Source organism: Haliaeetus albicilla, chromosome 6, assembly GCF_947461875.1.
Source record: "Haliaeetus albicilla chromosome 6, bHalAlb1.1, whole genome shotgun sequence".
Taxonomy (NCBI): Eukaryota; Metazoa; Chordata; class Aves; order Accipitriformes; family Accipitridae; genus Haliaeetus; species Haliaeetus albicilla.
Genome location: NC_091488.1, coordinates 24,576,674 through 24,593,092, shown reverse-complemented (window position 1 = coordinate 24,593,092; position 16,419 = coordinate 24,576,674). Strand labels below are relative to the sequence as shown.

General features: G+C 41.0%; 1 protein-coding gene across 5 annotated transcripts in view; it reads left to right on the top strand.

Annotated features, from left to right (window-relative positions):
* The window catches only part of USP25 (ubiquitin specific peptidase 25), a 99,052-nt gene that overhangs the window by 42,657 nt on the left and 39,976 nt on the right, over window positions 1-16,419 (top strand). The gene's annotated exons all lie outside the window — the stretch shown is intronic.

Below are 16,419 nucleotides of genomic sequence, written 5' to 3'. Positions count from 1 at the left end.
ACTGGATTTTCCTGCGCAGGTCCCTTGACCTTACTTTCTTTTATGGCAAAGCCAGCCTTCAAAAGGATTTGGATTATTTTCTTCCCTTTCTCAAAAACTTCTTCTGCCGTGCTGCCCCATATGATGATGTCATCAATATATTGCAGGTGCTCTGGAGCTTCACCTTTTTCTAGTGCAGTCTGGATCAGTCCATGGCAAATAGTGGGGCTGTGTTTCCACCCCTGGGGCAGTCGATTCCAGGTGTACTGGACACCCCTCCAAGTGAAAGCAAACTGTGGCCTGCACTCCGCTGCCAAAGGAATGGAGAAAAATGCATTAGCAATGTCAATTGTGGCATACCACTTAGCTGTCTTTGATTCCAGTTCATATTGAAGCTCTAACATATCTGGCACAGCAGCGCTCAGCGGTGGCGTGACTTCATTCAGCCCACGATAATCTACTGTTAGTCTCCAATCCCCATTAGATTTCCGCACGGGCCATATGGGACTATTAAAGGGTGAGTGAGTCTTGCTGATCACTCCTTGGCTCTCCAATTGGCAAATCAGCTTATGGATGGGGATCAGGGAGTCTCGGTTGGTGCGATATTGCCGCCGGTGCACCGTTGTGGTAGCAATTGGCACCTGTTGTTCTTCAACCTTCAGCAACCCCACAGCCGAAGGGTCTTGGGAGAGACCAGGCAGGGTAGACAGCTGTTCAATCTCCTCCGTCTCCAATGCAGCTATACCAAAGGCCCAACGGTACCCTTTTGGGTCCTTGAAATACCCCCTTCTGAGATAATCTATACCACGGATGCACGGGGCCTCTGGGCCAGTTGCAATGGGGTGTTTATGCCACTCATTCCCGGTTAGACTCATTTCGGCTTCCAATACGGTTAGCTCTTGGGATCCCCCTGTCACACCAGAGATACAGATGGGTTCTGCCCCTTTATAACTTGATGGCATTAGGGTACCTTGTGCACCAGTGTCTACTAGAGCCTTATATTCCTGTGGGTCTGACGTGCCAGGCCATCGAATCCACACTGTCCAGTAGACTCGGTTGTCCCTCTCCTCCACCTGGCTGGAGGCAGGGCCCCTCTAATCCTGGTTAGAATATCTGTTACCCACTTTTTGCACATGTGAATCAGAAGTCCCTTCAAGAGGATCAGAAATGAGATCGGCCCATCTACTGCGCCTGGGGGACTGCTCACGGGAAACTGGAGCAGCAGTTTTCCAAGAAGAATCTTCTTTTCTGGTTGCTTTTTCTCGCAACTCCCGTGCCCGTGAATCCAAGACTGAGGTAGGTTTTCCATCCCACTTCCTCATGTCCTCTCCATGGTCACGCAGGTAAAACCACAGGTTAGCCCGTTGTGTGTACTTTCTCTCTCCTCTCTCTTGGGCAGAGGAACGCTTACTCCCAATAACTGCAATGCGGGCCTGTACAGGTGGGGAGGAGGACATATCTACTTTGAATTGCTGGAACTCTCGGGACAATTCCTCTACAGCTGAGACACAGGCCCGTAGGGAGGAAGAGAGACTTCCTTCATATTGCCGGAGTTGGACAGCCAATTCATCCACCGTTTGTCCATAGCCTTCTTTCCAGGACATTACTGCCAATGAGTTGGCATAGGTTGGTGGTGCACTTCGTAGAAACTTCCGCCACATCGGTTGTGTGCATTGGACTTCATCTGGATCTGTGGGTGACTGCGCATTTTCTGGATCATTATAAATCACCTCCAGCATGGCTAATTCCCTCAGGTACTGGATACCTCTCTCCATGGTGGTCCACTTGCCTTGGTGACATGTAACTTCATCCCTGAAAGGGTATCTTTCCTTTACACCTAACAGAAGTCGCCTCCAGAGGCTGAGGACTTGTGTTTTTCTCCCAATCGCCTTGTCGATACCCCCTTCTCTAGACAGAGATCCCAACTGCTTGGCTTCCTTACCCTCTAATTCCACACTACTAGCCCCATTATCCCAGCATCGGAGCAGCCAGGTAACAATGTGCTCACCTGGGTGGCGGCTAAAATCTTTTCGCATGTCACGCAACTCACTCAGGGATAGAGATCGGGTAATTATTTCAGGTTCTGCCTCTTCCTCCTGTTCTCGCGATGACCCTGGTTCATCTTCATCTCTCACTGAGCGAACTGATTTCTTTGTGTGTTTCTTTTTCTGTACAGGGGCGACTGATACTGGCACAGGTTGGTTCTCTGGTTTAGTGGCAGTATCTGTCACCGGGGTAGGGTTAGCCACGGTGCATGTTGTCGGGGTTGGGGTAGCCACGGTGCATGTTGTCTTGTTTTCCATCTTTTCCCCCTTTTCCCCCTGGGGGTGCTGCATAGTATCAAGCAGGGTTTGGTAGATACCGGCCAGGGCCCAGCACAGTGTAGTGAGTTGTGTGTCTCTGGGATAGTCACAGCATTTTCCTTTCAAAAATTCTATCACTTCATGAGGGTTCTGCAGTTGTTCGGGAGTGAACTTCCAAGTCACTGGAGGTGAGAAGTTCTCTAGATACCTGCCCACATCCTCCCACATGCCGTGCCACCCATAAATATCCAGCTTTGGGACAGATCTCTGGGTGGTACTCTTAAAGAGCCTCTTTGTAGCCCTAGACAAGACCTGAAACATAGTCAGGAGGCATAGCACTAACAGCACACAGGCTTGCGCATCCCAAGGATATTCAAAATTCTCGAAAACTGTTGTAATTAGTTGGAAAGAGAAAAAGGAGGGGAACGGATGGGGGGAAGTATCCCCCCCTAACTTCCCCATGGGTTGGGTGTAATTACCAATAAAATCCGACAGAAGGTGCCCAAAGTCTGGAAATGATATCACTGCCTCATACAGATAACAGCTTAACCTCATGACCAGTGATGTAACCATTTCACAAGTCGACATTGCCCAGTACAGCAAAATGATAATCCCAATCACTCTCCCAGAGATGAGATACGCAACTACAGGCAATACATAAAGCATATAAGAACTTACAAAATGCCACCATGTAAACAGCTGAATCAACATTGTGACTAACATCTATTTATCTAGTATAAGAAATGCGTATGACAAATTTGTTTCAACATGCTCTGGCCAGATCTGTCGTTATCTCAACCCTTCGTGCCCCACGTTGGGCGCCAAAAAGGACTGTCGTGGTTTCAGCCCAGCCGGTAACAAAGGACCACGCGGCCGCTCGCTCACTTCTCCCGCCCCCCTCCGGTGGGATGGGGGGAAGATGGAGGAGAGGAAAAAAAAAACAAACCTGGAACCTCGAGGGTTGAGATAAAGGCAGTTTACTGGAACAACACAAAGAAATTGCAACAACAACAACGGTACTAATGAAAAAGTATACAAAAAGAGTGATGCACAGTGCAACTGCTCACCACCCGGGACCCGACGCTCTGCCACTTCCCCCACCGAAAAGAAGAGCCCACCCCCCGGCCCGCTCCCCCTTTATATACTGAGCATGATGTCACATGGTATGGAATAGCTCCTTGGCCAGTTCAGGTCAGCTGCCCCGGCTATGCCCCCCACCTCCCAGGTTCCTGTAAAAAAAAATTAACTCTATCCCAGCTGAACCCAGGACAGTAGGGTAAAAGAAGGAATAACTGATAGAGAAGGAAACTTGAGGAGGAGGAAAGTGAAGGTCTGATATGGATGCAGTTGTGTCTGTTTTGAGTTGTTTTACCTAATACAGCCAATATATGTGCTCTTAGTCTGTTTTTGTGTATATGTAGCTTAATTAAAAGCTACTTTTTTTTTTTGAAGATAGGGTCAATAGGGAAATGAGTACAGGTAGTGCAACTTGTTTAGTAAAATCTAATGTTCTAATATTAAAGATACATTGTACATAAACTTTATGAACCCATCTTTTAAGAGATTTTTCTTTTAGAAGTGATTGCTAAAGCTGTGTATGTTTTTTTAAATAATCTGTAGGTATATTCAAAAGCATCCAAACCCACAGAAAACTGTGGGTGAAAGTGGAATACAATAGGGGGAAATTCATTTTTAGTCTACAAGAAGCAATTCAGCATATTGTAACTTTTCATAGTCTGACGTTTTGAGAGGAATCAAATAAAATATTTAATACCCATTTTTAACAAATTACTGTCAGGCTGAAGCACTTCGGATAAACTAATATTGTTACTTTCATACTAATGGCTGTTGTACTTCAGGCTGAGTCCATTTAGATCAACGTTCTGCCTAGCAATTTCTGCAAATGCATGCTTACAGAGGAGTACAAACAGTATACATGATGCTGCTCTGTTAAAACACTCCCAAGCCTCCAACTGCTTTCACCTTGGGGGAGTTTCTTAATCCTTTGCAGTTTTAGTTGGTAATCCCCAGTGGACCTCTTTTATGTACTTGTCTCCCTTGAACCTTGCAAACTTCTTGCACCCATAGGATCCTTTGGGTGGGAATTCCATAGTTGTGCTCCCTATTTAGCATGAAGAACTGCCTGGTTTTTGTTTGGGTTTTTTTGAACTTGGCTCCCACTAGCTTTGTCCGGTGGCCTCCATGTCTCCTGGTGGACAAGTCAGTTAAAAGTTGATTGCTGTTACAGTTCTGTGGACTGCTGTCATACTCTTTCACCAGGTCGCTGGTCTCTTTTTCCAAGCTGACTGCTGAGTTGTTGCCTATACAGAAACTGTTCTAACCTCTGACCTGCCTTGTTGCTGTTCTCCAGATCTTTTCTAGCTCTACTAGCATTTTAGTTGGGGGACCAGGAAAGTTCTCAAGATGTGAGTGGGCTATGAATTTGAGGTGGTACAATGGACAGATACAGGCTCTTCAGGAAAGACAATCAGGGATGACAAGGAAGGGCATTGCCTTCCTTATGAAGGAGCAGCTCAAATGTATGCTGTACTTGTGTGAGACAAGATGACAGTTTAAGATGAGAGTTTGTGGGTCAGCATCACAGGAGAGGCTGGTAGAGTTACCACCTGTTTAGTTTGTTACAGATCACCCTCCTCAGGATGGGGTTATGGACAAAGCTTTCTTTGAAGGCTGGTTCCCATGGAGAACTTTAATAATCATCCCGACATCTGCCGGAAGTCCAACACAGCAGGACACAAGCAAACCAGATTTCTGGAGAGTATCAGGGACAACTTCTTGATACAAGTACTGAAGGGCTGCCTAGGTGTGATGCACAGCTGGATCTGCTGTTCCCTAAAATGGAAAAACTGGTTGGAGATGTAGTAACGTGGGTACCCTTGACTGCAGTGACCATGAAATAGTGGAGTTCAAGATCCTGATAAGAGTGAGGAAGGAGTAGCAGGGTACAGACCCTACAGTTCAGGAGAGCAGACTTTGGCTTCTTCAGGAAGTTGGTATCTGGGATCCCATAGGAGGCAGCTTTGAAGGGCAGAGATGCTCAGGAAAGCTGGCAGCATCCTCTGATTACAAGAAGGGTCCGTACTGCTGCTCAGGGAACTCATGGCCAAGCTCCAATGTAAGCAGGCAGTGTGCAGGATCTGGAAGCAGAGATGGGCTGCTGAGGAGGAGTTTGGAAATGTTGCCTAGGCATGAAGGGATGATGTTAGGAAAGTGAAAGCTAACTTAGAGTTGATGCCTCAAGGGATGTCTAGGGTAACAAGAAGAGGTTTTGATGCTACACTAGTCATAAAAGGCTGAACAAGGAGAACATAGTTCTGTTGCTGAATAGAGCAGGTGATTTAGTGACAGGAGGCTTAAATAAGGCTGAGGTACTTGGTGCCTTGCTTTGCCTCAGTCTTCACCGATGAGGTATCCCAGACCACTGTGCTTGGTTGGGGGAGAGGAACTCTGAGCAGTGTTTATGGATTGAGTAAGAGATTACTCGAGGAAACTTCACCCATGTAAGTCCACAGCACCCACTGAGCTGCATCCAGTGGTGCTGAGATAATGGAGGAAAGTCTTAGCAAGGTCACTCTGTCATCTTTGAAAGGTCATGGAGAATCAAAGAGGTTTCTGATAAACTGCAGACAGGCCAAAAAGTCAACCTGGCAAGCTATGGGATGGTTTGCATTAGCTGACCATTGAGAAGATGGAGCCAGGCTTTTCACAGCAGTGGATATTGGGAGAATGAGAGTTAGATAAGAGAGATTCAGCCTAGATATATGAAGCATTCTTCCCCATGAGGACAGGCAGGCAGTGGAGGTTGCCCAGAGAAGCTGTGCAGGCTCTGTCAAACCTTGAAGGCTTTTAAGATGTGCCTGGGAAAAGCCCTGAGCAGCCTGGTCTGATCTCACAGGTGACATCCTGCTTTAAGCAGGAGGTTTGAAAAGAGACTTCCATCAGTTCCTTCTGAGCTGAATTACCCTATGATTCTATAGTAATGTTTTCTGTTTAATTCTGTCTTCCTTTCTTAATTATTTTTTTTCTTCTTTTAACTACTTTGTGTATTGAACTGATACTTTCATGAAACTATCATAAATTCAAAGTTTTGAATAATACTAGTTAGCTTGGTGCCCATAATTTTCTATAAATTTTAGGGTTGTTTTCCACCATGTACATCATTGTACACTTATCTGTGTTCAATTTAGCTTTCTTATTACATAGTCACTCAGTCCCATATGATTCTTCTGTCAGTTCATCTTTGCCAGCTCTTGTTTTTACTACATTGCATATCTCTGTACTGAGCAAACTTGGTGATCTTGCCACTTGCTCTCTTTTCTAGATCACTTCCGAATTTTGCTTACCAGCACAGACTTCATGAATTTGCAGTAACCTCCCTTCAGGCTGGAACAGATGGTTTACTTCCTGCCCTCTTTTTCTTTTTGATTACCTATTTGTCTGTACATCGACCTTCCATCTTACCTCATTGCTGCTTAGTTAAAAGTTTTTGTTGAATGACTTCTTCAGAAATTACTCTGAAGTCCCAGTAGACTACATAAATTGGATTGCTGTTATCCATGTTCTTTTTGACTTCTTAGTGTTGAGTGGTTTTGGGGTTTTGTTTGTGGTGTTTTGTTTTTGTTTGTTTGTTTTCTGGTTTTTTTATGGACAGGGTTTACTTACCTGAAGGTAATACTTAGGTAATGCTGTAGATAAGGAAACAGAAAGCCTTCTTTATTTGTTCTACCACCTCCCTTCCCACTGAAATTTTTGTGTTCTTAGGCCTCTTTTCTTTCAGCATCTGGTAATCTATCAGGTGTTTGAATTTTCTGTTTTCCTGAGATGTTTTGATGTTTCCCTTGTTCATCTCTCCTCCTTTCCTTATTCCTTCACATGAATAGCTCTTTTTCCAATAGCAGAAACACTGTCTTGGTGCTAATATAGAGAAACATTTTATTTCCATAAGGCTCTTTGTGGAGGTAATATGACTTGGCGTTTTACCTTCTCTGTTGTGTAATCAGATTTTACATTCCATAGTAGTCCCAAATCTCAAGATGACTTATTTTATGTGTATGTGCATTTCTGTACAAGAAATATTTATATACAGGAAACTGCAAATGTTTAAATAAATGTTTTCAAGGAAACTTGAATTTTAATTCATTAACCACAGAGGTAAGAACAGAGGTTAGAGAATGTAAAAACCTACATTAGACTTATGATTTCATGTTAATTATACATGATGTGCAACTTTATACCTTGAAAATGGATTATAAAGAGGGCTAGCTAGTTCTTATGGTCACTACACATGTGAAAATCTGTGGCATTTGTAATTATAAAGGTTTAATCCTAAAAGATAGTTAAACTTATGTATTTATATCTATAGAATGTAATTCAAGTAAACCATTGAAAGATTTATAACTTCAGTTGGTTGAAAATGTAGGTTATTAATATTGTCTGCCAGACAGGAAGACTTATGTTTCAAACAACCATCCCAGAAAACTTAATGCATGTTAATTTAGAGTATTAGCTAATACCGTATTTATTTATCCACAGGGCACACTGACTCCTTGGGTTGCATTGACTATGTAGAAGTATTTTCAAGCTTTCTTTAGGAGTCTTTTGAAACCTGACACATCACATAGGTCAACAATATCTAAATGTTAACTACTGTCAGTCACAAAGATATATTGTGTAATATAATCTAAAACTAAATTGCAAAGAAAGAATTTTTTTTTTCCCCTTCTACTTAAGGGGTGCTTGTTAAGGGAAAAAAGCTTTTGACATTTTGACAGTTTCCTTATGCAATGTATGTTGTTTTTTATAGCCACCAGTTAGCTGACTTAGTCAAATGCAGTCATCAATTGTTCATTGTATTTGCATTAAAAGCATGAAATTCCTTAAGCTGTGTTTTCAGTGAGTGTCAGCAAACCTTAACAAGATTCAAACTTTCCTAGAAATACTGCCTTTTATACTGTGTTTATTTGGGCATTAGAGAAATACACACATATGGAAGTCATCCTCTTCTGTAGGGGAAGAGGGGAGTATCTCTTCAGATAGCTCTAAACCAAAGTATTGCTTTCAACAGTTACATTTAGCATCTTCAGAATGAACAGTAATAGTTTTTCCACAGTGTAACTTCTACAAATCTGTCCTGCTGTTGACGACTTTTGACTTGATAATAACTTGAATTTAAAACTGAGTCCCCCAGAAAATATATCAAAACAAAACTGTATTAAAGTATGTTTGCTTCTTCCTTACCTGCCAAGAAACGAATCAAGTTCTCTCAATGATTCCCACCTCCTCAACTTGTAATAAACCTATATTTTTGACAGTTCACCCATAGATGCTTTTGCTACTGTTTATTTACATTAACTTTTATAGTGGGATCCCTAAATCTTGAGGTTTTAGAACATTTCTAGAAGGTTGTTTGTGTGGGTTTGGTGTTTTTTTTAATTCTCATTATTGTAACTGCATATGTCTGCTCTTGAAATAGAACTTAAGATAGCAAGTTCTTTAAAGAAACAAAACACGAATATACTCCTATATGCTTTTACTTCCTTTTTTTCAGTAGATTTCAGTGGCTCCCTTGTAAAAATGTAACTTTACAATTTTCCTTGGTTTTAAGAGTTTATAGTCTGAAAATGGCTTATAAATAACACATTTATTGAGCCTGTGAAGCGGCTCCTTTGTGTTATGCTGAGCATGAGTTAAGTGTTTGCAGGACGTAGGACATAGAAGGTGGGTAACGCACAGGACACAGAAGTGTTGCTGGAATCGTGTCTGTAAGCTTGCTGCCTGTGCAAGTTGTCTCCCAGGTGTTTTGCTTTAAGGCATTGCACAAGACTAACTTTATCTTTTGGAGTTCCAAGTAGGGCTTCAGTCATGTGTGAGAAGTATACTTGCCCCTTGAAAAAGGTGTCATGGGAGATACTGAGTAGTTGGTTGTTTAGTGAATGTTGCCCACTCAGTGTGCTAAGACAAATTTCTGATGGAAGGAAGAAAGTCTGTGGCGAAACATAATGAAAACTGTACTTTGCTTCCCCCCCCGTACCATACCTAAAGTACTAGGTGCAGTGTTTTCCTGGGTCTCGTGAGTTCCTGAAGGCCTGTCTGGATTGTAGCTCCTCCCTTTCCCAAATGAGTTATCCCAGCAGGACAGCTGAGGCTTGGCATCCCCACACTCTTTTCTCTGGGAGTCTGTCAGAGTCTGGTTAATCATTCAAAAATGAGAGCTCCCTCCCCCCCCCCAAAGTACATAGCTTGCAGAACAAAGAATTAAAAAGCTACTGTCTTACAAGCATAAATCTCCATGGCTGCTCTCTTTAACTTTTATTTTCAGGGTCTCTCACACCACTTCTGGCATTTTACTCTGTTGCATTGTGTTTAGGAGCAGCCTTCTTGCTTTTCTGATGTCAATATATTTGGGGTTAGGATCTCATTTGATCCTAAGCTTCTAGTTCTGGGAAGAAGCGAGCCAGCTTGAGGGGTGAGAATCAAGGAAGTATCTTCTTCCCAGTTGGTGGCTCAGCTATTGTTCTTACCATCTTTGAAGCAGCCCACCGCAAGTATCTAACTTTTGCATTGTTTTGTTTTTCCTATTTGTCATGTTGAATGGAAGGGATTGTGATGGATGACATGGTAGTGCATTAATACCAAAAAGCCTAGTATTATATAATGAGAGTTGCATATATGTATATTGTACACAACTCCCTTGCTTTCCTGGACATGCAACGGAAGGTTGCATGCTAAAGAACATTCAGTGTGCAATCCCCATTTGAGTTAAAGTGGTCATTGATGGAATATTTTCTTTCCACTATTTTCTCTCTAGAGCAGCCTGGGAGGGGTGGGATATGATATCAACTGTTCTGTAGAATTTCATGGGAAGAGGAATAATGAAGTGGGAAATCTAATTTCTTGCTTTCCCTCCGTCACTCCCTCTGTTCCCCTGTAGAGTAAAGACTGACCTGTCACTTCCAAGTTCAGTCATCCTATGATATTGCTGACAGGAAATTCCTTTTCCTGGTTTTTGTTCTTCACTGTGGTCTCCAGCTCCCTCAGGTTGCTTGTGTGATTTTTGAAACTCTTACCTTATATTTAGTGGTATACAATATTGCGATTTCTGTTGTGAAGGGTTGGAAAGCTTTAACGGATGGTAGCTTTAGGGACAACTCATACATAGTTGTCCCTTTAATTAAAATAAAGGCTACAGAATAGGTGTTGGGTTGTGATCCTATGTGCAATTCCTAGGTTTAGAAGGGCACAAAGCTTTTGCATTGTTTAGGTGTGGTGTTTAAGGTTATACCACAAACTGATTTCATGTTGTTGTGCATTTAGGCAAGAAGTTGAAAACTGTAACCATGTCAGGAAATGTTGGCTGTTATTTTATGTCCTAACAGAATTTTTTTCTTGCTTTGAACATGTAATAGAGGAGTGGTTGAATGGCATTTTTTAGTATGTGCCAAGACACAAGTATAAAGTGAATTCTTCTGGACATATCTCACATCATACTTATCTGTCTCCTGAATTGCAGTAATGTTCTGAGTTTGTTGCTATAAGCAAGTAAATGTTCTCTAAATGCAGGCTGGTAATACCATGGTGAGCTGTTTGTTGAAAATGTTGACTTAACCCAAGTCTGCTAGAGGTCTTAAGTTAGTTTGACTTTCTAGATCAAACAGTATGAAAGCTGTTTTCCATCTTCTTCTTCCATGTTACACCTCAGCCTTTTGGAAAAGCAAAACATGACAGCTTAAAACTGCATTTTATACTTTGGTTTTCAGCAATTTGGAATGCTGATTGGTTGATGGTTTATAAATAAAAATGTCCTTTTTGAGATACTTTCCAAAGCTTTTAAGATCTGAGATTGAATCTCTCTGTGACTTTGAAAATGCTAAATGTTTTCCTGACTGCTACCACTGTACATGTGGGGTTTTTCTGCTGAAGTTCAGCCATGAGATAGTGTCATATCTGTCCATAGGAGTTTTGTTTCGGAGAGGGAGAGAGAAAAAACTCCTCTTCCTGTACTTTCACAACGAAGTTTGAACAGGAACCTGCTCTAGTCCCAGCTTTGAAGCTGTTTTCTTCTCTTCCCTTCTCTCTTCCTTACAGGCAATTTTCTAAACAATATGAGGATTTTCAGGAAGGCTTTTGGCTGTGCCAAATTCTCGGTGTATGGAAAGAAGCAATATCAGGAATGTTTTGGGTGACTTCCTCATTTTCTTAAGATTTTTTTTTTTTTCTCTGAAAGGTAGAAGACGTTACACAGGGCTACTGTGTGCTTAAGAGAAAATATATTTAAAATTCTCTATAGTCTTGTTACAATAATTATTTTCTACATTGTAAGTAAAATGTGTTTAAACTAATTTGCATATACATATAACAGTCAGTTTCCTTTTTGTTTAAGCATTATAGGAAGAATTCTTGTTGTATTTATGCTTGCTGACTTTTATTGCTATGCAGTGCATGCATAGGGTCAAATATAGGTCTGATGACCACATTTAATGCCTGTCATTAGTCTCTATTCTGAAAACAGGATTTACCACTTACAGGAATAAGACATGCACAAGTGGAGTAGGAGGCAGCCCCAGTGTGAGTTCTAAGAAGGTGCTGGTTAGAAAGAAGTGTAGTGCAGGAGCAGAGCGGCCACCTCATGGACTTTGTTGTAAAAGAAGTAGGTTTAAGAATATGAACCAAAAGGTAAAATAGTAAAATAGATCAATAAATAGAAAAAGTGGGGAAGGACTTAAAGAGGAGGGAGAAATCATTCTCCCAATTTAGTGGTATAGAGTCCAGAAGACTTGGAAGTTGGAGAGAAGTGGACTTAGTTGCCAGTGAAGTTGCTTATGTTTTTGCAGCACGGAGCTTTGCTGGACACTAATATTCAATCTGAAGTGTGTAGGAGTGTTAAGTCACTAATAAGCCTAAGTGTACTTCAAGTATGGATAACTAGTAAATTTAAAGTTCTTAATGTTATTGGAAGGACCATATGGTAACATGTGCAGGTGGGAGCATACCTTCCATAGAGTTCTGCGTTTTCTTTGATTTAGGTTATTGGCATGAATAAAAAGTTAACCCTAATAATAGTCGATCTACCCCACTAAAACTAGCTCTATATACAGTAAACCACCAAAACTGTTTATAAAGTGAAGTGAGAACATAAATCTAATTTGTCATGTTGGCAGAGGCAAACTATTCCAAATATTATAATTAATGACATGGGCAGAGCTCTGTTTTTGCTTTTTATTTTTAGAACAATAATAATGTATTCATTCTTTAAAATTGCTCTCTGCTTGCTATATAGAATGAAGGTAGTTACAGTCTCTGCTTTGTGGCTTTAAAATCTGAATAGATGTAATATTGGAAATGCATAAAAGGCCCCAGATGACTAAATGAGACAAATAGGTGTTGTGATGTGTTAATGCATATATAAGCTTTCAACTTACACAAGATCATGTTTTAGCTAAATGCCAGTACATGAAACAATTCGTTTAAGAGCTCTGTAGGAATGCATACTTTACTTTTCCCCCTGCCAGAGAGTTGCTTTTCAAGCCATACTAATAAGATATATTTAGTTTTTGGTTACTAGCCAAATTAAGTTCGTCCTAAGTTTTCTTTGCCAAAATTCAAGTTAGTCCTTTTATTTTTCTCCTATTAAATCTCAAGCTTTGGCACTAATTTGGACAAATTCCTAGCCAGTATTTGCTACTGACACATAGGTATTGTTATGCACACCTACACTAGTCCTGGCACCCTTGCCTGATGTTAATCCCCATCACTTTGGTAAAAGGGAGCCTACAAACTGGCCTGCCACAAGAATGGGAGTTGCACAGCTTTTCTTGGGGCTGCTCTAAGAGAAACCTGAATGATGATGGCATTTCACAATATGGTGGTGATGTTCCAGCTGTGTGCCAGTAGGTGTGTCCTATTTTGTTTGCTAAGCTTCATTAGTAACTGTGATTCTCCCCCCCCCCCCCCCCCCCCCTTATCACCTTAGGACAAGTTGAGGTTTTCTGCAGGCATTACAGCACTGGTCAAATATATTCATTCTACTTAAGCATCCTAGATGATTTTCTGCCAAATAAGAATGTTTCTGGCATCTTGCTGACTGGTTTAGAATTAGTAGTCTGAATTGCTTTAATGGGTGTTTCACAGAACAATTTGAAAGTCATTCCTTCCTTCCAAGCTTAACCTTTGCAAATTGAATGGGAAGATGGCTGTGTTCATAGCATTATGAAATTAAGGTTTTTGTGTAAAATTGTATAAAGGTGATCAATATTTAAAATTCCCCAGTTCTTGTGCAATACTTTTTGCTTTTTTATCTCAATGGTGGAAACAAATACAAAATTGCTAGTCAAAGAAAACAAAAGGTTTTCATACATCTGTTAGTGAAACAGCTGGTTTTAGTGCCCTGTGCTTTTAGAACTTGCAAGAATCCATCAAAGAGCCTGTCTAAAGCTTTGTGCCTGCATCTTGGTAGGTCGTATCTTATCTAGATACAGAAGTACTGTTTTCTTGCTCTCCAAGTATTGTTGATGTCAGTAACTACTATTTTAGGACTCTGCTGGTGGTTCTGCATGGATTTAATATGCTGACTAATTTATATTCTAGCAGTATTAATGCAGCATCACAGTGCTTGAATGTTAAGAATGTTAGGAATTACCTTTACTCAGGCAACCTAAATTCTGCCAAGGTCCTTAGTTTTGATAATCTTAAACAGTAAGAGAGGGAGAGGGATAAGCAGGGTGTTTTAGGTGAAACCAAGGCAGCTTATATTCTGAAATTGCATTTTGGACTCTATACAGCGTGGGTAGACATTACTCAGAAAAGTGAACCTTTTTAGTATTTTACAGTCTTGAAGCTACAACTCTACCTAGCTCTTTCTGGCATGACAGAAAATACATCTATATCATCAGCACCTATAGCAGGGGAAAGCCACAGTATGTCTTGTCATACAGCATAGCTAGTTTGAACGCCCTAAACTGATACTGAATTTTTGTTGTTGTTGTTTATTCTCATTTTCTTTTACTATCTTGTTCAGCCCCCAAACTGACATGATAGGAGGCAGGTATACTAAAAATCTGTTGATTTTCATGACAATTTGAATTGATATAACTTATCTTAGCCTTACTTGGTCAAGTTTCCAGATGACAGCTTTTAAATAGGTTTAAATACACTGGGGGAAAAAAAACCCCACCCTTTAGAGAATTTTTCTTGCATGCATAAGTTTTGCGTACTTCACGCTGGAAGACTTAGGCCAGTAGATATGAAGTATCACCTTTCAGGTCCAGTCTGTTTTCTTGCACTGGGACTCCTGACACTTTTCTGTAGCTGAAGCCAAGTGGGTAAGAGATGAAGTGCTGAAGGCCAGTGCTTTGGCATGGGGCCAGTGGGTGGCACTCGGGCCAGGGACAGTCTCTGCTGTGGCTCTTGGTGGCTGCAGAAGAACAGCTTCTGCTCCATGGCATCACCTACCCTGGGTGTAGAAAACGTAGTCAACAGATGGCTTGGCAAATTGGGAATTGTTTTGCCTAGCCCCTTTCTGAAGCGCTGGGGTGGTTGGCCATGGGAGGTCTCTGCTGCAATGAGGGCTTAGGTGAGCTCATTTATATCTCCTTACCTCAGAAAGAACCATAGGTTCCTCCTTGAGGTACTTCGGGCACAAAAATTGGTTGGTCTTAGGCACGCTTATTGTATACTTGTTTATACTTACACTGGGAAATTACCTTCTTTTTTTTTTTACGAAGATAGAAGTTTCCTGAAGTTGATTTAGCTCAGTATAGAAGAGCTACAACATAGTACTGTCCTGTTAGCATTAGTGGTGTTGGCAGTAGATTAACTGTGAGTGTTCTGCATCTCAGTACAACCACACACAGCATAAGCTGTTTTGGAGAAAAGTTTAATAACTAAGTATCTTGCATAAGAAATTTTGAGTAGAACAAAGCTGAAGAAGAAGAGACCATATCAGACAATCCTCTTGATTATTCTCAGCAGCTTGAAAAAATAGGTCTGTTCAGCTTAGTAAAGCATGGAGTTATATGTTCACAGTTCAGAGTTCTGGATTAAAGAAATATAGTTCTTGTGGATTGAACGCCAGGCAAAAATTCTAAACTTTAATACAGTTTTCTGTACTTAATTCATATATGTGTGTTATGAAATTGGGCAGCTCAGCTTCTTGGCACTTTGATGGCACTTGGATTAGTCATGAAGAGAAGTCAGTCTTTGGACATTATATTTCAGCAGCTGGTTTATTTTGTATGTAAGACATTGCTGTGTTTTGCTTGATGAAGAGCCCACCAGTGGAATGCTGTTACATCATGAACATAACTTCAATTAGTATCAACTTCTAGAATGACACTCAAATATTAACATTTGCTATTCTTTGAGTAAGTAAACAAGGACTCTGTTTTAATCTCCATTCTCTGCAAGGACGGATAAAAGGGGAACCTGTATTTTGAACAGCAAAAGAGAAAAAAAAAAAAAAGCTTCACTACTCAATTGTCTGTTGATTTAGCAAGGTCAGAAAGATGTTTTTTGGTTGGTGTTTCTGATAATATTTTTCAAATTATTTTATTTTTAAATTTAAAAATGTTAGGAAGGACAACTTTTTGCTGGAGACACCGTATACTGTGGGTTATTGGAAGAGGTTAAACTTGGTAAGGGCTCTTTCACGAGGAGAGCTGGGAACGTTGCAACTTTTGACAAACTCATCTTTTTTTCCTTCCAACATGTTCTAAATTATTAGAATAAATGCAGTGCCTCTTCACAATTTGAATGTCACTTTCTTGACACTGTGCAGTTGAAATCCTATTAAACTTGCTGTGGTCTGTGACTTAAGTCTTTACCTGTGTAGGACAAGTTGCAGGATCAAAGCCTATTGCTGGGGGAGGCAAGCTCTGCCTTTCCAAAATAAATAGCTAATATGTGATCTGGGGGGGTAGGGTGTAGTTAATCATAGGTTGTAAAACCAAAGGGTATGAATAGGAGGGTAAATCTTCCTGGTGCTTCTCTGATGAGCATGTTTAAAATGCTTTAGAACTTTACTGCTACCCTTTCTTCATCAAAATGCTAGTCTGCGGTAATGAAGTGAACTTTAACTAAAGTGCTTTCTGCCTGTACGGAACAGCAATGATGCGGCTACGCA